The sequence below is a fragment of the Planococcus citri genome, chromosome 3, assembly GCF_950023065.1.
Source record: "Planococcus citri chromosome 3, ihPlaCitr1.1, whole genome shotgun sequence".
Taxonomy (NCBI): domain Eukaryota; kingdom Metazoa; phylum Arthropoda; class Insecta; order Hemiptera; family Pseudococcidae; genus Planococcus; species Planococcus citri.
In genome coordinates this window covers 12,430,457-12,452,916 of record NC_088679.1, presented here as the reverse complement: position 1 = coordinate 12,452,916, position 22,460 = coordinate 12,430,457, and the positions used below count along the sequence as shown (strand labels likewise).

The 22,460-nt window shown below is 34.2% G+C and overlaps 1 protein-coding gene across 4 annotated transcripts in view; it reads right to left on the bottom strand.

The window, feature by feature from the left end:
* LOC135838371 (putative uncharacterized protein DDB_G0289263) overlaps positions 1-22,460 on the bottom strand; it is a 360,678-nt gene that overhangs the window by 209,580 nt on the left and 128,638 nt on the right. Inside the window, exon 1 of one of the 4 annotated variants that reach the window (XM_065353969.1) lies at positions 1,385-1,570. The exons of the other annotated variants lie outside the window; for them this stretch is intronic. The gene's annotated coding sequence lies outside the window, so the exon portion shown is untranslated. Of the gene's footprint in view, positions 1-1,384; positions 1,571-22,460 lie in introns of those variants that run through there. 4 annotated transcript variants of the gene reach the window in all.

The window sequence follows — 22,460 nt, the reverse complement described above, 5'->3', positions numbered from 1 at the left end:
ACCTCTGGGTAAAAAAAAAAAGGTAAAAGAACATCACAAAAAGGTCCGCCTTGTGTGAAATTCCACTAGCCTTGTTACCCATGTCATTCTGTCTACAGGCCTGGTGCCCAAGGTTTTGAGTGAAAAGAATGAATGAACTAAGTGAGACAGCCCGATTTGAAGCTTAACAATTATAAAACATAGTTTTCATAGTAAGTAAGTTTATTCAAATACTAGGTAATTTGAAACATATGCAAGTACATAATTATTGTTTATCAGAAATGCTGGATGATTTATCAGAAAGAGAGTGGACTTTCAGAAATTAGTTGACCAAGAGATGTGAAGAATGTCACCTCAGCGGGAGCAATAATTTTCTTCAAACCATTGAAAGAAAATAAAAAGGAAGTGAAGTTTTCAGCATAAAACTGTGAGACTATAACTATTTACAGAAAAAAATGATTCAATTTCAATAGATAAGTAAGTCGGTAATCAAAAAAAAAAAAAAAAAAAAAAACTTGTCTTTTGAAAACCCCTTAATCAATGTAATTCAAGAGGTAGGTAGATAGAAAAAACACCATTTTCATAATGAGTGAAATTTATTTTATTGATTTTTAATAGGTACCTGGATATTTGCTGCGTTTGAATAATGAATTTCCAGAATCTATAATCCTTACAAAAGAAAGTAAACAAGCCCGAACAAGTGACACTATCAAAAGCATAATATGGATTTCAATAAAGAAAATTTCCTAATTCTAGAAGTAGGTAAGTAGGTAAAGCAATATTTTTGTAATTTTCAAGATTTTGTTTGAATTATTCTTTGTTCAAGTACGATCGATAATTGAGCTCAAACGAAGAAAGGATAAAAGTTTTTGAAAATTTATACCTATGTAGTTCCAAAAGTCAATCAAATAATTTTTCATGTGAGAAAATTGAAAAAAGTTGCAAAAAACGTTTCATTTGCCAATTTTTTTTTTTTAGCTAATATATGAGTACAAATATAAATTTCTGATCAATTATAGATATTTATTCAACTTTTCTAGGACTTTTAGGAATTTTAGCCGCTTCAATTCGCTATCAGAACGTGCCAGTAGCTAATCCACCTGCGTCGAGCCATAAGATATCTAGGTAGGTACTTAGGTATGCAGTAAGATATTAAGATATCAGTCTCCAGTTGATCAAAATTACGAAAAATAATATGAGCTTTAAAAATGCTCAGTCACCCAAAAATACGAATAAAATCGGTTTAATATGTCAAGTAGAATCGAGAGAATTTGGATTTTCTCTCCGAAGCACATTTTAGCACATTTAAAATTCATCAATATTCAATATCCTCGAATAACCATAATTATTTTATCTACACTTACAAAATACTAAATTAAAATTCTCCCCACACCTTCAAACTTACCTTGCGGAATTGGACCCGTGAGCGTAAAAAAAAACTGCACAATCCACAGCGTCAGCGTCGTTTCGCGTCGAAACTACGAAGATACGGAATAGGAAATTATCACACGAAAAGGAACATACAAAATGGAAAAAGAATAAATAAACGAACAAACAAACGCAGGTAAACAGGTAAAAACACCAAAAAATTCTTCTTTTTTTATAAAAATCTCATCGAAAAAAATTTCAATCACCAAAAAAATGAAACAAAAAATAAAATAAAAACGTAAACTCAAATTAAAAACTTCTCACCAAAAAAAAACCTCAATTTGTGTAATTTTAATCGCCTGAAAAAAAATAATTTTTTCTCAAATGAAGTTTAAAATAAAATCAAAGGATATAAGGGGGTAAAGGGTTTTGGTTAAATTTTGTGTGATAATGTGTGAAAGGAATTGGTTTGGGAGTGATATATAACGGAAGGATTGGAATTTGTCTTTTTAGGAAAGGAATGTGGCAATTAGGAAGGGTTGAGCCGGAATTAAGGGTAGTTAATAAGTTAACGCATAAAGTCCTCTTTGTTTCGGACTTTTGAGGTGTAATTTACCCCTCAAAACAGCGAATTTGTCGGTAAGAGGAAAAAATACACGCACTGCGCGAACCGTTTTCTATACAAATGCGACGTGTCGATCAAATTATTTAGAAAATTACATCATTAGGACGGACGTCGTTGGATTAATTATTCCATATAGTTTGTTTATAGTGGTATGCTTCGTCAGCGAAGAGAAACAGTATGAAGTAGATTGGTATTGTAAACGTAGAACTCTAGGAGAAAACACTCTCCGTAGTCATTTTTCTTATCTGGATGGCTTGGCTTGGTTTTTACACCGCGGAATACACAACACTTAAATCAGCTAACCGCATCAAATTTCGTATTCGCGATTCATTTCACTAGCATAATTAACCGAATCGACAGTAATAAGTATACCAACGCATCTGCAAAATATTCACAAACGTATAATTGTAGAGAGCTTTGTAAAAGTATCGTAGATAGGTATTCGAATCGCTACCGAATTTTATTAAGTATTCCTCGTTTTAAAAGTTGAGAGGGACTACGAAGGCTTCGTGTACAGAGTACTCGATATTATACCTAGTCGATGTCTTATGAATGATTTATCATTTTGAAAAAACCACCCCTTCTTCGAGGTTCGGATTCTTTCAAAATGGCACGAGCTTTCATATTTAAATACGATATTTCCTACATAGAAACCTAATAGTTATACCAAAGATTACGTAATTCGCCTTATATTTATTTTTTACCGATGGGAAAATCGTATACGAGTCGGCCTTATCACAAATTACAGGGTACTTTTATACACTCGTCTATATATTTTCCTATTCAGTTCACCTGATCACCCCTCCAGTCAACGTGAATCTCCTATATTGGCTCTTCGATTACCTCACACACAACACCAAAGTACATATTTACTTATTGCAAAACCTCGTCGAATACAGGTATTCTTTAAATATACCTACTAAGTATATAAGGAAAAGTTCACCTCATTCTAGGAAAAAATTCCACTTCGTAAAAGCCAACTCAAAGGGGGGTTGTTCAAAAAAAAAAAAAACAACGACGATACCAAACTGAAAAAGCTTCGTCAATTGGACCAAACGAGCTTAATTGTTTCGTAAACTGGCACAACATAAAAAGATAACGCTTTTCCTAAATTGGCGAATAAAAAGAAGTAAAACTTTTTAACGAAATAAGCTCTCTCTCGTTGGGAAAAGAATATACCAGACACTTCAGCGATCTTTATGTATCGTTTGAGAACACGGTAATGAGAAAGGAAACGGAAGAGGGTGAGAGGTAAGTAAATAATCAAAAAAAGGGAAAACTTGGGTTCGTAGACGTTTTCCGGACCAGAAGAATAAGAGGGGTGCTAAGAAAGGGAATGTAATTGAATTATAACGATAAATATGTATACACGAGACAAGATACATGCACTAGACAGAGCAGCAGACATACACCAGCCAAAAAAGGAAACTGGCACGATACTTGGACGATTAAATATTAAATAAGGTGAACTTTGTTTAGCGAGCAATAAAGTTTTCTCAAAAGCGCATTACAAAAGGGAGAGAGTTTTGCGTGGTTTTTTCTTAATCGTTCGGTGCATAATGAGGAAACAATTAGGTTTGTTTTTGTATTAAATTGATTGGTGAAAAATGAAAACCTAAGCTGACAAGGGAACCCATTTAGGTACCTATCTCTTTTGAACTGGGACTCCGAAACCTACCTAGATCGAAAGAGCATATCTTAAAGGCCTCGTAACCCAAATTTCAGAAGATGAAATTCGTTATTGGATTTTTGGCGAATTTTTGAAAATTTTAAAAATTCAAAAAAGCTGTTTCGAGGGCAATTTTTGAATTTTTTCTTGAAATGAAATTTTTTTGAGAAAAGTGAAAAAATGAGAATAATTTCTTTAATCGAACTTCCACACATTAAAAAAATACTATTTTTGAGGCATTCTGGAGCCTCCAGCAATTTTTCAATTTTCTCCAGAAATTTCAAATTGCTCTGAAAAAAGCAAAAATTAACTTTGGGACTTATAACTTTGGTCGATGCTCATTAGGCATCCTCTTGATCGTTTCAGGTAGTTGCCTTGGAATTCCGAAAGTAAGAGTTCAAAAGTTGATTTTTGACCAATTTATGAATTCCAAAACAAACAGGTAAAATCAAATTTTCAAGAAAGGAGTAGGTGTAATGAGCCCCCCCCCCCCCTAGATATGGTTTGGAGTGTCTACATCTACAAAATCACCCAACTCGAAAATGATCGCCATTTGAACCTTTTTGGAGCTTCCAGCGAATTTCAAAGTTCTCCAGAATTTTCAAATCGCTCTGAAAGGACCAAAAATGAACTTTGGCACTTAAAATGTTATCCAACGCTTATTGGGTACTATTTCGCCCATTTTAGATGGCCATGGCAAAACTCCAGCTGTTCCAGTTCAAAAGTGAATTTTTGACTAATTTGTAAATTCCAGAAAATAGGGAAAAAATCCAATTCTCAACAAAGGTAGACAAGAAGCGATTTTTTCTGAAAAATGTCGTTTGGTGTCTTTACACGATTTACTCAATTCAAAAAAAGTCGCAACTTGAACTTTTTGGGAGTCTCCAGGGTGATTCAAATTTCTCCAGAATTTTCAAATAGCTCTGAAAGGACCAAAAATGAACTTTGGCTCCTACAATTTTGTCCAGCGCTTGTTGGGAAACCTCTTATCCGTTTTAGGTGGTCACCACAAAATTCCAACAATTCCAGTTCAAAAGTGAATTTTTGATCAATTTGTAAATTCCAGAAAATAGGGAAAAAAATCAAATTCTCAACAAAGGTAGACAAGGGGCGTTTTTTTTTCTGAAAAATGTCGTTTGGTGTCTTTACACGATTTACTCAATTCGAAAAAAGTCGCAAACTTGGACTTTTTGGAGTCTCCAGGGAGTTTCAAATTTCTCCAGAAACTTCAAATCACTCTGGAAAGACCAAAAATAAACTTTGGCACGTACACTTTTGTCCAGCGCTTATTGAGCACTCTCTCATCCGTTCAAGGCGGTCACAGCATAATTCCAGCAGTTCCAGTTTAAAAATAAATTTTTGACCAATTTGTAAATTCCAGAAAATATTAGGGAAAAAATCAAATTCTCAACGAAGATAGAAAAGGAGCGATTTTTTCTGCAAAATGTCGTCTGGTGTATCTACACGATTACTCGATTCGAAAAAAATCGCAATTTGGACTTTTTGGAGTCTCCAGCGAGTTTTCAATTTTCTCCAGAATTTTCAAATCGCTCTGAAAGGACTAAAAATGAACTTTGGCTCCTACAATTTTGTCCAGGGCTTATTGAGCACCCTCTTGTCCGTTTTATGTGGTCACTGCAAAATTCCAGCAGTTTCAGTTCAAATGTAAATTTTTGACCAATTTGTAAGATCCAAAAAAATTGAAAAAAATCAAATTTTCAACTAAAGTAGAAAACGTGTGACTTTTTTCTGCAAGATGCCATATGGCGTGTCTAAAGAATTACTCGATTCGAAAAAAATCACAAACTTGGACTTTTTGGAACCTCCAGAGAGTTTAAAATTTCTCCAGAAATTTCAAATCGCTCTGGAAAGACCAAAAATGAACTTCAGCACTTATAACTTGAGTCAATGCTTATTGAGCATCATTTTAACTGTTTTAGGAAGTTACCGTGAAATTCCAGCAGTTCCACTTTGAAAATAAATTTTTGACCAATTTGTAAATTCCAAAAAAGTTTTAAAAAATCAAATTCTCAACAAAGGTAGAAAACGAGTGACTTTTTCCCGCAAGATGCCATATGGTGTGTCTATAGAACTACTCGATTTAAAAAAATCGCATCTTGGACTTTTTGGAGCCTCCAGGAAGTTTCAGGAAGTTTCAAATTTCTCCAGAAATGTCAAAATCGCTCTGGAAAGACCAAAAATCATCTTCAGCACATAACTTGAGTCACTGCTTATGGAGCATCATTTTAAGTAACCGTTTTAGGAGGTTACCGTGAAATTCCAGCACGTTCTAGTTCAAAAGTGAAATTTTGACCAAATACCAGAAAAAGTTTAGGTATAAAAATTGAATTTTTGAGGTAGGAATCAATTCGATTACCTCATTTTTCAAAAATTGGTACCTAATAAATTCAATAATTCTAATTTCTGGAGTTTCCAGCAATTTTCAGTATTCTTTAGAAATGTCAAAATCAGAGTAATGAAAAGGTCAAAACAGTACTTCGGAGTCCATAACTCTGATTTAGTTTCAATTTATTAGCACTTTGACGCAATTTTGAGCCGTTGCCACAAAACTATGAAGATCATTAATTTGAAAAAAAAAATAAAAAATGGTTTCCTACGAAATGGTAGGTATTCCCAAAAAACGAAACATAAAAAATGAAAAATTTTGAAACCACATACCTACTAAATCACCTGTTTACCTGTTTGTTTATAAGCTACAAGATGATCATTTTTGGCCCTTTCAAAGAAATTTGAATTTTCTGGAGAAATTTTAAAATTCACTGGAGATTCCAAAAAGGTCAAATTCCATTTAGTTTCCGAACTGGGCAATTGTGTAGATACATTAGATGATATCTTGTCAAAAAAACTACTCGTTACAGACTTTCTTTGAAAATTTGATTCTTTCCACTTTTCCTGGAATTTTTCAAATTGGTCGAAAATTCACTTTTTGAACTGGCTCTCCCGGAATTTCGCGATAACCACATAAAATGGTCGAAAGGGTGCCAAATAAGCATCGATCACAATCATAGGTCCCAAAATTCATTTCTAGCCTTTCCAGAGTGATTTGAATTTTCTGGAGAAACGGCGCTGGAGGCTCCAGAATGGCCTAAAACCAGTAATTTTTTATGCTTGGATGTTGATTTGAAGGAATCATTCACATTTGTTCACTTTGCTCAAAAAATTTCTATTTTGATGAAAAAATTTAAAAATCATCTTTGAAGCAGCTTTTTAAAATTTCTTTGAATTATCAAAAATTCGCCAAAAATCCAAAAATGAACTTCAGGGTCTGAAATTTTGGTCACAAAGGTTCAAAGACGTATTCTTTCAATCTAACTTAGTTTCGTTCAAATCGAAGAATGCCATTTCAAAAAGCTCCCTCCAATCAGGACTATTGAATTGATATCAGGGATCCAATGCAATTCCTACATTATGCACTTCACACTCACAACAAAAGAGACACGAGGGTGGAAATACATAAAAACTGCATTGTAGCGATTCGAATACAAAGTCAACCTATTACGAAAGCGATCGACAACGATCACACACGACGACTACGACAACACGACATAAGTACGAAAAAGAAAACCCACGATAACAATTAAGTTGAACAAAAAAAAAGCTGCACCACTCGTCCGCGAAGAGGTGTGCAATACATGCAGATGCAAAAACGCACGCACAACGACGTCAAAAGCAGCAGGTAAATAACTTACAATAGGTATAGTGTAGAGAAAGAGCTCGTTGTTGTCGTTTTTTTTTTTTTGTATGAAAACTTTACACACAATAAAAATAAAAATTGAATTCGCGACGACGACGACGGTTGATTGAAAATATGAATATACGTGTCCGTTTATGCACCGGCGGCATTTCAATACATGATGTGTCGGTTGCGAAACTGAGCTTATGCAATTTACGATACTCGGTACGCTTAAAATGACGACGTATTCATAGGTGGTGGTTGTGATTTTGCACACCGACACACACACACTCATACTCGTATATGAGGCATGAGGGGGCAGAAGCAGCGGGGGGATGGTTGACTGGACGCGCCAACACACATCGAGAATTAAAATAGGCGGGGGTGTCGACCGTCGTCCACCTTCCGTTGGTCGCCAGGGCGGCCGCTCCACCGACCCTGGTCAAAACCATCCGATCTCTTTTCATCCCCTTGATGTGCGAGGCGCGAGAAACGACCAAAAGGCACGAAGTGCGGGGATTTCAGTTTGCAAAACATTTTGCGAAAACCAGGTTCCCACAGTTCGCGGCGGCGGCCCTCACCCTGCCACCCTCGTAGCTCCCAAGTACGCGTAATAACTCTCTTTCTATCTCACTCTGGAGTGCGCCGCATCCCCCTTTAAATACTTACCACCGCCTTTCGTAATACTTTACCGGACGATTTTCATGTACACCCCCGATCTGCAGCCCCCTCGCATACCCTGTATCGGGCCTTATTGCAAGAGCCATAGCTGTGCTACTGTGTAAGTGAGAGAGTGAGTGTGTGTGTATGCGAGCACTGTATCGACGATCCGTTACTGTGTATTTATCGTGCGTGTACCACTGTACTATTTTTACCTCTCCCCCGATTCCAACATCACCTTGTATCTTGTACTGGTCCCTTCCAGCATCGTTATTTCGCTATCCTTTTCTCGCGGGCGCGATTTTGGACAACTCTGTGAGCCCCTGCACTGGCTCCTCTGGTCAGTTCACGTATAGTCGTTGAGTCGTTGTAGGAGTCCGTTAACGTGCTGGTAATGATAAACATATGTACATGGTATGGTCAGTTTGCAGTACTAGAAGCGTACGTAATACGAGTTAAGATTTTTTTGGAGAGTGTTGTTGGGTGAAGTACATACATTGGAGGCCACCAATACGAGGAATTTGAGTTATTTTCCACCTCTGTCGAAAGAAATACGCAGTATTGTTTTGCATTGTTTGTAATCTGCAACGAGAGCTGGAGGATTCATGTTCCTCAGAATGGAGTATAAGATAGGAAAGCACGAAGCAAACTAGCAGAGAACATAACTATTGTTTTCATTTTCTTCGCTTTTCTTGCTCCTATATACCTACTTGGATTTGAAAACTGGAATCACAACCACGATCGCACTGAAACTTTAAAAAAAATGCACTTATTTGCTGATTGTAAGAGGGCTTTTACTTTTAGCCAATAGGTACACTGGTCGATTTTTTTTTCAATTTTCTTTAAAATTTTAGTATTTGTCTCTCTACACACTGCATGCTATTTCTCATGTTTTTTCGACTAAATGAAAAATTTTTGATTTTTCCTATCCCTACTATGATGACAGAAAACCGGATCCAAAAATTAAGAATTTCAAAATGTTCACTTTAAAAAGTTTATCATCGAAAATACTTAAATACACAACTGTACCTATAAAAAGTTAATCGCGAATAAATACAACTCGAATTACAAATTTTGACAATAACAGAATACTTCACAAGCAAAACAACTAGGTACTAGTAAAATACATAAGTCAGCAAAGTAAGAGCTGAAGTTGAACTGATGATTTTGGTTTACTGAAAGCTCAGTATTTATTGGGAAAATGTTGCATTGTTAGATATGGAATTTTACAGTTGGAAGCTGCTTCACTTTTTATGAATTGGATTCCAAAGGAGAACTTTACTGGTCGCTTGTTTTTAGGTATTGGAAGGTATAGGGACATTTGACATGTGCTTGTTTTTTAGTATAGGATGGATTTAAGGAGCAGCTATACATTTTTTTTATGTAAATCAAGGGATGTATATTTATAACAAGCAGCTCTTTGTTTGTATTGAAATGTACTTTGCGTGCAGCTTGTTTTTATAAGTGGGAAGAAAATATTGGAAAAAAGTGGCGACACAGATAACTCAGTTTATGAAGGAGAGATATGATGGAAAAGGTATGGGATGGTATAATAAGAGGCAGCTCTTTCTTATACATGGTTTAAAATTATCAAAAAGAAGTGATAAAACCGAAATGAAGTAGTTTTTTATATATGGGGTAAAATATAATAAAGAAGTGTAAATACGATTATAGACGATTTTTTGTCATAACACTGCTGAAAAATTAAATTTGAAAAAACATAATTCATCAAAGACTTACGTAACACCACAAGAATCACAATTCAACAAAATCACAGTTTTGTAAGTTTGTATAGATTTCATGTATCTATTAATAATTGAAGGATTAAAAACTTAATTCCCATTCAAACTCGCACTAAGTTTCAATAAAAAATTAATCGCTGGTTGGATTCCTTGAAATTCTGTTCACTGATTGGCTGGCAGTAGAGTTTTGGTGCAAAACCGTTAAAAATTATTCTCAGCATGTGATGCACGTTGAAAACACGAGCTTATATTCCTGTACTAATAATATTTTCAATCGATGGATACCGTCGTTTCTGGCTTTTTAATTTTGAAAAATTAGTGGGATTTGATAAAAAGTTGTTGGAGAGCGAAGAGCCTCAAAAAACTGCAGCATGAAAAATTTTCCAAAGTGAATTCGGTCAGATCTTACGACGAATATATATTTTTTTTATTTGTTGGGAAATTGGAACTTCCAAAATGTTACTGGAGACTCAAAAATGACTAGAAATCATCTTCAGTCGACTTAAAGTGCTGAAAATGGGGTAAAGAATTTTATAGCTTTTCAACTCATTTTGGTAAAATTTTCTTGAAATTAAAATTTTTAAAAATCTACTGGAAACTGCAGAACTTCTCAAAACGGTTTCAGGCAGGTCTGAAATATGAAGTATTTTTTCAAAATTTAAACTTTCTAGTTCACTTTTATAAAGATTTGCAAAAAATCAACAGAAACCAATAAACGCACTTAAGCACCTGAAATTTTGGGTGATTCCTTGGCTTACATTTTGACAAAAAATTGAATTGGAAACTGCATCTCAACTCAAGCAGAGATCAAACAACGCCATAAACCTACTTAAAAAGCTTAGCCATACTGCCTGGGGAGCAGATAGAAAATCTTTGTTAAAAATCCATGTCAGCCATCTGCAATCAATAATTGACTATAGATCCATTGTTCACAATACAGCTTCAAAAAAATGACCTTATAAAATTAACTTCAATCACCAACCATGCATTACGTCTATCATTAGGAGCATTCCGAACCAGCCCAATACCTAATCAAACTTACTGAGGATTCTGGAATTACTTCTCTACAAGGAAGAAGAAACTATTTAGCCCCAACACAATATGTCAAAATCGCCAAAAATACTGGTCGTATAAATCATCACAAAACATTCCACTCTCACCTTCAACACAAGTATGGCACATACAAACCATTTGGATATAGAACAAAAGAGCTAATAGTTTCAATGGGACTTGATCCACTCAACATACCTCAGATCAAAAGACATTGTAAACAGTACCAATACAATTTATTATACAAACTAAAAATACCTCCCATAGATCAAATAGAAGAGAAGAGGAAGTTCTAGCCAGAATTCAAATCTGACATAGGTACTACATTGACACACAGATCACTTTTCACTGAAAAATCCTTCAAAAAATGTGACAGTCCAACACATTATACTAGAATCATGTACCTAAAGTGTATGAGAAAATCAGAAATGAAACATTTGGGGTAAATTTAAATACATACATATGTACATACATACAAGTACCTTCATGAAGATGAAGAAGAAATGTGTGTAAAGTTGTTCTTGTTTCTAATTCGTGCAGGGATTTATGATTTGTTATAACTTATGTGTTGTATTGTCAAATTTTGATATATGTGATCTGTCACGAGAAAACCAGGTTAGTGTCCAAAACGTAAATTTTACAGGATGGACATTTAAAGTTTTGAATCTATGTGTTCGGCGATCTATGATTCGTAGGTCCCTGAAACTTGGACCACTTTTGGCCACAAGGGGTGCCAACATAACCTGACAATTTTTTTCAAAATCAGGGTTGCCAAAGGCCAATAATCGAAATTTCCCTAAATCGATTTTTTCGTTTTTTTAAAATTTTGCGCCAAAAATTTCGCGAAAACTACTAAGAATGAATTATTAATATAAAATAAAGTTATTTATTGAGTTTTTCAATTTTTTCAAAAATTTTGTTCAAGGTGAAAAGAGTTGATTTTTCCAGCTTAAGCCTCATTCAAAATTCAATAAAATGGCACTAATCCTCCAAATGTGGGCCGATTGTCCCAAAAATTTGCATATTGACTCCCCAGAACATACTTTTCAAGAAAATTACAAAAAAAATTTTTTTCAAACTTTTTTTGTAGTTGCTCTATTTTTTTAACATTGAATTTAGGGTCAAAAGAATCGTTCGCGAACGTTTTAACCATCACAGGCGGATTCTGCACACTGAGTACTACCAATATCCATAAAAAAAACCGAATCGATTTTTTGGACACTAACCTGATTTTCTCGTGACAGATCACATATTTTTGTTGAAGTTGTGTGAATATTGCTATACCTTTGTTGAGATTATTTTGTTGTTATATTTTTGTTATTTGTTAATTTAATTTCTTTTGTTGGATTGTTGACGTTAAAGGCTAAGATGCCGGACATCACAATAAAACGTTTGATTGATTTAGCCTGGTGGTGTATATTTTGGTACACTCTTTCGATCTAACTTTGTCCAGTTAAAATATTTTCTGCCAGTTTCAGGTATCTCGACTTATTACATAATTATGATTGAAAAATGGAAAAGCAAGACATTTTGACAATTTTGGCAACCAAATAATGGAACAAAAGCAGGAAATACAGGAGAAGCGGAACTGTTTGAAACCCTACCAGCAAGCTCAGTAGTCAGTAGCCCCCCACCACTTCTGCGTCTCAATCTCAAACTCCTGTGACTCTTGATTCTTTTCCAGTTGATAATTGTGACCTGAGAAGCAACTTTTATGCCTTTGTTCAGAACAAATGAAGAGTCAGCAATTCTAATTTTGAGAATATCTTCAATGAATTCCGAATAGATAATTGAGGGGGAGGGGGGAGGGCTGAAAGATTTCAGAGGAATTCTGGCCAAATAAGTGGAGATCAATACAATCCAGAAGTAAGTATGTGGTCAATTTCTTTCTAATGCTTCAGCAGGTGTTTCTTCATCACCATTAGGTTTTGAGCTTCATATTGAACTTCTTGAGTTCCATCTTAGTCAACTCCTTGAGTCAGTTCCACATTTCAAATTATTGTTGAAGGCTGATTTTCAGAAAAGGGTGAAAAGACAGTGAAACAGTTTTGCGCACAGAAAAAAACATAAAATGATTGAACAGGATGTCTATAACATCTGAAAACTAAATAGAAGGACCTTGGAAGGACTTTTTAGGACATTTTCAAAATTAAAAATGTACTGATCCCCTTCCCCAATTTATTTCCCCAAAAATGTCAAAAATGCTTCAAAAATGTATCATTTTAAAAAATAATAATCAAGAAAATACATCAAACAATGGAAATCAGGGTGTCTACTATAATTTGATATTCAAAGATCGCGACTTTTCGCGACGTTTTTTTTTCAGTAGGTAGGTCTCCCTACTAATTGCCTCAAAAATAATATCAGTAAATTTGGAAAACTTCAAAAAGAGTTCATGCTTTATTGTTCATAGGTACCTTTATACTTTGAATTTTATTCTTCAAAAGTTTAAAATTTTGATCCAGATATCAGAAGAGCTGGTGCTATTTGCCATTAAATGGTTGCATCACCGGATGAAATAGCTTTAATTCAGATGCCTCGCAGTGAAATTAAAATTAGGTAAGATATAAAAATTTCAAATTACAATAATACTGCAATCACCACATCAGAAAACCATTACGAGTATATGAAAATTTTAAAAAAACACTATTTTTTGCTGATTGCAAGCAGGTTTTTACTTTCGACCAAGGCCAATTGTACAATTGGTTGATTTTTTAAAAATTTTCTTAAAAATTTCTGCATTCGTCCCTCATTTTTTTTTGACTAAATGAAAAGTTTTTTGATTTTTTTTTATCCCTACTAAGAAAATAGTTTTGAAAAAAAAAATCATCTAAGTTCAAACTTTCTTTGGAAAATAAACTACTTTTATACAAAATGTACTTGTAGAATTTGACTCATTTGGACTTATGGCTGCCAGTTATGGGGCACTGCCAAAGCTTCTAATATCGAAATACCTAATTCAACGTATTCAGAATAAAACCCTGCACTGTATTGCAGAAGCTCCATGGTTTGCAACGAATCAGTCTATCTATGATGATTGTAACATTGAAATAGTAAAACCAATCATCACAAAAATAAGTAAAAAAATATACAAACTCCGGCTGGAAAAGCGTCAAAATATCAACGCCATTGTGCTATTGGACAACAGCACAATTATAAGAAGATTCCAAAGATAGCATGTGCTGGACTTATAATGATCAAGGTGGTGCATCCAATGGGATGTAGCGCAAACGTTACTTAATTATATTTATAAATGTTCACTAAATTAATCAAGGCCCAAAGGCCGATGTAGGTAATATTGTAAATTAAAAAAAAAAGACTTACCACACATTACAACCCAAGCAATTACAATTTAACAAAATCGCAGTTTTGTAAGTTTGTTTGTATAGATTTCATGTATCTATTAATAATTGAAGGATAAAAAACTTAATTCCCATTCAAACTCGCACTAAGTTTCAATAAAAAATTAATCGCTGGTTGGAATCCTTGAAATTCTGTTTACTGATTGGCTGACAGTAGAGTTTTGGTGCAAACCCCTTATAAATTCATCTCAGCACGTAGGCAATGCACGTTGAAAACAAGGGCTTATATTTCTGTACTAATAATTTTAAATTGATCGATATCGTCGTTTTTGGTTTTTTTATTTTGAAAAATTAGTGGGATTCGATAAATGGTTGTTGGGGAGGAGAAGCCTAGAAAAACTGCAGCAGGAAATATTTTCCAAAATTAATTCGGTCAGATTTTACAATTTTTTTTTTTTTTTAGAAAATTGGAACTTCCAAAATGTTGCTGAAGAGAGCTGGAGGATTCATGTTCCTCAGATGGGAGGATAAGATAGAAAAGCATGAAGCAACGTTGTTTCAATTTCTTCGTTCTTCTTTGCTCTTACTAGTCTTACTTGAGTTTGAATACCTACTTGCTGCAATCAACAGTCTACAAACCCGCATGTACGTCAAAATAAAAAAAAATGCACTGTTTGCTGATTGCAAGAGGGTTTTTACTTTTGGCCAATACAATTGGTTGATTTTTTAAAAATTTTCATTAAAATTTCAGCATTTTGTCTCTCTACATACCGCATGCTATTTCTCATGTTTTTTTTTTTTTTTCACTAAATGAAAAATGTTTGAATTTTGTTTCATCCCTACCAAGAAATTATATTTGAAAAAAAAATAATAATTCACCCAAGTCCAAACTTTCATTGGAAAATAAGAATAAACTACTTAATTCGGCACACTTGGGCTTTTGGCTGCCAGTTATGGGGCACTGCCAAAGCTTCTAATATCGAAATAATTCAACACTTCCAGAATAAAACCCTGCGCTGTATTGCAGAAGGGTCATTCCACGTCAATTCAACCAAGAAGTGGTAAGGGGGGGGGGGGTCGGCGATTTTTTTGAAATTTTTCCTGTGGATAGACCTTTTGAAGGGATAACCAATGGCGCAAATCGCAGCCCTCTAGCCCGTTTTTAAAGGCTGCTAGGGGGTGTCAAAGTTTTTACTGAATTTGAAATACCTATATGTATCATTCATTTCAGCATTGGATCACTCGATAACCGCGATACCTCCCAAAATTGAACTTTTTCCAATAGTTTGGGGTTTTGAAAATATTTTTGAAGATATCATAAAAATCAGTATTGCCATTTTTTTTCGTACGAAAAATTGACTCGAAAAGCTCCAAAACGTAGTTTTTATATCGTTCCGACTCTCGAAAATTCTGAAAAAAAAACTATGAATAAAATAAACAAATCCAAAAAGTAGATATTTTGAACCAATTAATTTGATCACAAATCATTAAAATCGAATTTTTGTAAGTTTGTTTATTGTACAGATTTCATGTACCTATTAATAATTGAAGGATTAAAAATTTAATTCCCACTCAAACTCGCATTAACTTTCAATAAAATATCGGTCGCTGGTTAGATTTCTTAAAATAATGTTCACTGATTGGCTGGCAATAGAGTTTTATTGCAAAAACTCTGAAAATTCATCTCAGCATAGTGAAAAAAGTGCTTGTATGTATTTCTGTGTTTCTGTACCAACTAACAATTTCAAATCGATAGATACTATCGTTTTTGGCTTTTCTGGAGCCTAAAAAAACTGCAGAAAAAATTTTCCAAAGTAAATTGGGTCAGATCTTACGACGGTTTTTTTTTTATTTTTGTTGAAAATTGCCCAGTCGACTTGGTGTGCTGAAAATGGTGTCAACTCAATTTGGTAAAATTTTCTTAAAATTATAATTCTTAAAAAGCTGCTGGAAACTGCATAACTCCTCAAAACGGTTTCAGGTGGGTCGGACGAAATAGGACGTATTTTTTCAAATTTTTAAACTTTTTAGTTGATGAAGATTTGATTTTTTCGCGTACCTTACCTACGTAGGTATTATGTATTTGTTCCAAAGATTTGCAAAAATTCAGCAGAAACCCATAAACGCACTTCAGCACCTGAAATTTTGGGTGGTGAACTGATGGTGTATATTTGTACACTCTTTCAATCTGACTTTGTCCGGTTAAAATATTTTTCTGACAGTGTCAGGTACCTTGACTTATTACATAATACATATGATTGAAAAATGGAAAAAGCAAGACATTTTGATAATTTTGGCAACCAAATAATGGGACAAAAGCAGGAAATACAGGAGAAGCAGAACATGTTTGAAACTGTGCCAGCTATCTCAGTAGCCCCCCACCACTTCTGCTCCTCAATCTCAAACTCCTGTGACTCTTGATCCTTTTCCAATTTTCCAGTTGATAATCGTGACCTGAGAAACAATTTTTATGTCTTCGTTCAGAACACATGAAGAGTCAGCAATTCTAATTTTGAGAATATATTCAATGAATTCCGAATAAATAAATAAATGAGTGGGGGGAGGGGGAGGCTGAATGTTTTCAGAGGAATTCTGGCCTAATATCTAAGTGCCAAGTGGAGATCACCACAATGAAAACGTAAGTATGTGGTCAATTTCTTTCTAAAGCCTCAGTAGGTGTTTCTTAATCACCATTAGGTTTATTGTATGTACATTATGTACTTGCTCCATGTAAAGTTAAATAGCACCGAGCACAAGACGTTTTCCTTAAACATTTCTTCACTCTTTTAAGCTTCATATTGAACTATTCGAGTCCCGAGTCAGTTTCACATTTTTCTTGATTATTTTTCATTTTAATTTTTTTGAAAATGTACTTTCAAGGTCCTGCTTTTTAGTTTTCAGTTGTTAGACATCCTGTTCAATCATTTCATGTTTTTTTCCTTGTGGGCAATCCTAACAAGGTAATGTGCGCAAAACTATTTTTGCCAGTACAACCAACCATCAGCTTTTCACTGATCACAAAAGAGTTCATGCTTTATTGTTTATACCTTTATACGTTGACTTTTATTTTTCAAACGTTTAAAATTTTGATCTAGGTATCAGAACAACTCGTGCTATTTGCCATCAAATGGTTGCATCACCGGATAAAATAGCTTTAATTCAACTGCCTCGCAGTGTGAAATAAAAATTATGTAAGATATAAAAAATCTCAAATTACAATAATACTGCAATTGCCACTCTCAGAAAACCGCAATGAGAAAATTTTAAAAAAAGCACTATTTGCTGATTGCAAGAGGGTTTTTACTTTTGATTAATACAATTGGTTGATTTTTTAAAAATTGTCTTTCAAATTTCAGCTTTTGTCTCTCTCTTTTTTTGACTAAATGAAAAATGTTTGATTTTTTTTTCATCCCTACTAAGAAATTAGATTTGAAAAAAAAATAATTCATCAAAGTCCAAACTTTCTTTGGAAAATACACTACTTTTATAGAAATGTATAATTAGACCCATTTGGGCTTATGGCTGCCAGTTATGGGGCACTGCCAAAGCTTCGAAGTTATAACATCGAAATAATCCAACGTTTTCAGAATAAAACCCTTCTCTGTATTGCAGAAGCTCCATGGTTTGCAACGAATCAGTCTATCCATGATCGTTGTAACATTGAAACAGTAAAACCAATCATCACAAAAATAAGTAAAAAAATATACAAACTCCGGCTGGAAAAGCGTGAAAATATCAACGCCGTTATGCTATTGGACAACAGCACAATTATAAGAAGATTCTAAAGATAGCATGTGCTGGACTTATAATGATCAAGGTGGTGCATCCAATGGAATGTAGTGCGGACGTTACTTGATTATAATTATAAATGTTCATTAAATTAATCAAGGCCCAAAGGCCGTTGTGATTCTATTTTGTAAATTAAAAAAAAAATAGACTTACGACACATGAATAGTATAACCACCCAAAAAATTACAATTTACTAAAATCGCAGTTTTGTAAGTTTGTTTGTACAGATTTCATGTACCTATTAATAGTTTTAATTCGCCACAAGATGAAGAAAACGTGATTTAAAGGATCCCCATTTATGAAGATCGCCACTAAAATGGGGCACTTCTAGCGCAGGTTGTTTCATTGCAGGTGCTGAATTCGGATCAAGAGGGGCTTGAATGCAACTTTTACGAGAAATAATTTACAAGTAGGTACCTGTTACGTAAGTTTCGGCATCGTTGATCGAAATTCTGCTGGATTAGAATCAGCTGCTCATGGAAATGTGACTTCAGCTCATCAAGATCACATTGGGCGCTATCTGCATCAAGAATTTCGCCCAAAACTGAAGCTTTTTTCAAAGCAAATTACACGAATTTCTAATATTTTCAAAGGTTTGAATACGGGTTGATCAGGATTAATTTGATCGTCAACATACTCGCGCTCTGCTTCACCATCCATAGTAACGCGGCTCTTTACGGACTCACGATCAGGGGACGATTCCCTGGATTTATCACCGATTTTGGACTTGCGTACGAGTAGACTTTTGATGGTATACACGAAACAATAGCGAAATCTTACCACGATTCGAGATGAATTAAGGAAACGCCGAGAAAACGCAAAATTTTACCGCACCATACGAATAACGAAATTGGTAGCATTCACATCCGGCTGTAGAAGGGTCATGTTTAACTATAATTTCAAAATTAACGAAAAAATCGATGGAAACTGTTTCAATAATTTTATTCAATCTTTACTACAGCAAGACCGCAAGCAAAGAAGTGACGATGCGCTTTTTTCGAAGCAAAAAATAAGGCGTATAGCGTCAATATGAGTCATCTGACTCATACCTCTATTAAGAGATAAAGGTTTCTTCTATGCATAAAATGTAAAACTCCGCGAGTGCGCAACTTTTCGCGCCAGAACGAGATAACACACGATTCGAATATTTCTGTATTTTCGCCGATGACGCAATAAATCTCGAAAATTCATCAGAAATTCAAATTGGAATATTCGTTCGAAATCAAATTAAACATTGGTTCAGAAAAAATGAAGAGCCAGCAATTCTAATTTTTAGAATATCTTCAACGAATTCCAAATATGTAGATAAGAGAGGTCCCAGGGTGGGGGGGGGGGTAGAGTCTGAAAGATTTCAGAGAAACTCTGGCTTAATAAGTTGGGATAACTGCAATGAAAACGTGAGTATGCGGTCAATTTCTCTCTGAACCCTCAGCAGGAGTTTCTTTCAGCAACATCATCTTATAGCTTACTTGGTACCTACTAAGTTTCTCACGAATTGCCGAGTGAAGGCGTTTTCATACGAAGACCAAAATATGTTCTTATTCAAAACCTGATTAAAATTAAAATAAATTTCATTTAGGTATCAACACCAATGGTAAGCAATTTTTTTCATCATTTTTTAACAATTTTTTTCCATGTAAAGTTAAATAGCACAAGTTTTCTCCAACATTTTTTGACTCTTTTGAGCTCTATATTGAGCTTTTTGAATCCCATCTTAGTCAACGCCCGAGTCTGCAGTTTTCAAAGTTCCACAACAAGAGAAAGAATTTGGTTTTACTCGCAATCAAACGGATAAGATTGAGGACAAACAAAACCATACTTATGTCGACATAAAATTCCGTACTATCCACAAAAATGTAAGAGTGTACCTCTTTTTTAATGAGCTATGATTCATCCAGTAAGTACTAACAGTTTATTTCCGGTACTAGATTCATACCATTTCATCACAAATGTGCATTAGGTAGATAGGAGAACGAGCATTTGATCAGATTGTGAGGAATCGTTTTTTACGAAGAAATCTTCAAAAGCAATCAACTTTGATCAAGTTGAAAATCAGCTCCTGTACGAAAGAGCTTGGCACCAGAATTTTGAACCACATTTCAAATTACTGAAGGCTGATTTTCAAAATTCCGGTTCATGGTGAATTTTCAAAAAAGGTACATGGCGTAGTACAAGAGAATGCCATGCCAAATCTGTGAAGAACCGATATATTAATCTAGTTGAAGAGCTCGTGCTATTTTTCATTAAATGATTGCATCACTGAATGAAATGATGGGTAGAATTAATTCTGGCGCCTCACAGTGAGATTAAAATTAAAATTTACAAAATCCTAAATCACTCGGAACTTTTTGTTGATTACACCTTTGTAAAGCAAGCATAAGCTCAATTATGATAAATAATGTAGTCTTTGGTAAACATCTCACTCATTCGGAGAGATTTCAACAAAATTTGCTTGAATTCGGTGAAATTTCGTCCCAAAAAAATTGAAAAAATTGAAAAACAAAAACAAAACAATATCAATAATCCAATATAAGGTACTTAATTTTTATTTTTTTTTTGCATTAAAAAATTGATTTTCCTATTTATTTTCCAGTTTTTTCAGAATGATGTCACAGCAGTCAGACGGTTCTATTTGAGATTCCAAATTTATGATCTTTGATTTATTGTAGATATTGATTTGTTTTTACCACCAACAGTGCATTTTACACCCCATGAAAATGTGACAGTACCTACAAACTTTGTTCAACCAGAGTACCAAGTTGCATGTTACCTAGCTACGCCTATAGGACTTTCTGCGCACATGAGAAATTTATTCTCAAAATAGGCAAAATTAATAAAACAGAAGCAAACTATAATAATAAGCCTACTGCTCACTGCCGAAGAGTAAGTAACGTTCTTCTTTTTGAAAAAATATAATTTTACACCTTAATAAAATATTTTATTTTACCAGTTAGGTACCTAAACAAAATACCATTCAGATTCACGCAGTTCACAAAATTGAATGTGATTTTAAAATACATTGTAGGTACCTATCTATCAAATAATAATAGAGGTTTGAGGTTTGACACAAAATTCAAACTTTTTGAACTTTGTTCAAGTTAAAAATCAGCTCCTCCCTGAAAGAGCATCTCACCCGAATTTTGATCCATATTTCAAATTATTGAATGATGATTTTCAGGAATCTAGTTTATGATGAATTTAAAAAAAAAATACGAAAACAGTCTGCAGAGGAATTTATGTGTATAATGAACCATCAGCTATTCACTGATTACAAAAGAGTTCATGCTTTATTGTTTAAGTAAAGGTAAGTACCTTTATAGTTTGAATTTTATTCTTCAAACGTTCAAAATTTTGATCTATATCTGAACAGCTCCAAGCTACTTGTCATTATAAATGATCGCATCACCGCATAAAATAGATTTAATTCAGCTACTTCACAGTGAAATGAAAATTAGGGAAGATTTAAAAAATCTCAAATCACAAACCAATGCACGTACACTTGCACTTTTTGTTGATTACACCTTTTGCTCGTAAAGCATAAGCTCAGTGATGATCAACGTAGGTCTTTGGTATAAAATTCCCAATTATCTTTGAAGAGACTGATGAATCCTTATGATTGAAATAAGAAATCAAAAATCAGTTGGGTGAAAAACCTATTTTGATAGGGAAAGAATGTAATTTTAATAAAAAACAAAGAAGAATTTCCAGTACCGTAGCCAGGATTTTCTCAAGGAGGGGGCAAAACCAGATTTTTAGGCATGAAAAATCAAAATGAGGGGTAATTTTCTGGAAACCTATCGTAATGTGTGGTGGTTTCATGAAAATGAAGGCAAAATTACTGCTCGAGCGAAGCGAGAGCGAAACGTCCATTTTTCCATGTTTTCTTTCAAATTTTCGCTCGCAAAAATAACGATTGCCTAATTTTAAACTTGCATCTGGCCCTTAAAAAGCTCCTCGCCTTATCCAGTTGACTTTCCTTCGGTTTTTATTGTTTATGATGTCGTTTTTCCTCATATGCCCTAAATATTGGCTAAATTACAGTTGTGTAATTATGTTACTACTTGAATTACCTATGATTTAATTGTTGTAAATATGTCTAGTGCTAGTGAAAGCGTTAATCATCTACCAGTGAAATTTGTGACAAGTTTTTACAAAAATATTAATTAAAAATTCACTTGTATATAGTTTACCTTATACTCGTAAGACAGTCTTATAAGGTGAACTTCTACGACCCTTAATGTGGTCGTAGAATTATCAAATACTTATATACGAGACCAATACGGTGTAGTTTTGAAAGTGCAGTCTATTTCTTTTAAAACATGACTCAGAATGGAAGTCATGACTGAAATATTTTGAGAACATTGGAAATCCAAATCGGACATTCACGATTTTAAATTGAAAATTAGACACAAACAAAGCATAATCCAATCAAATTTTTTTGTTCTTTGATGAATTTTCGATCGATTAAACCAAACTTGAATTTTACCTCAGGAAACAAAAAGATATTCATTCATTTTATTCAGAGAAATTTTCCGATTACCTACTCGTACATATTTAAATTCCCAAAAAAATTTTAACATCA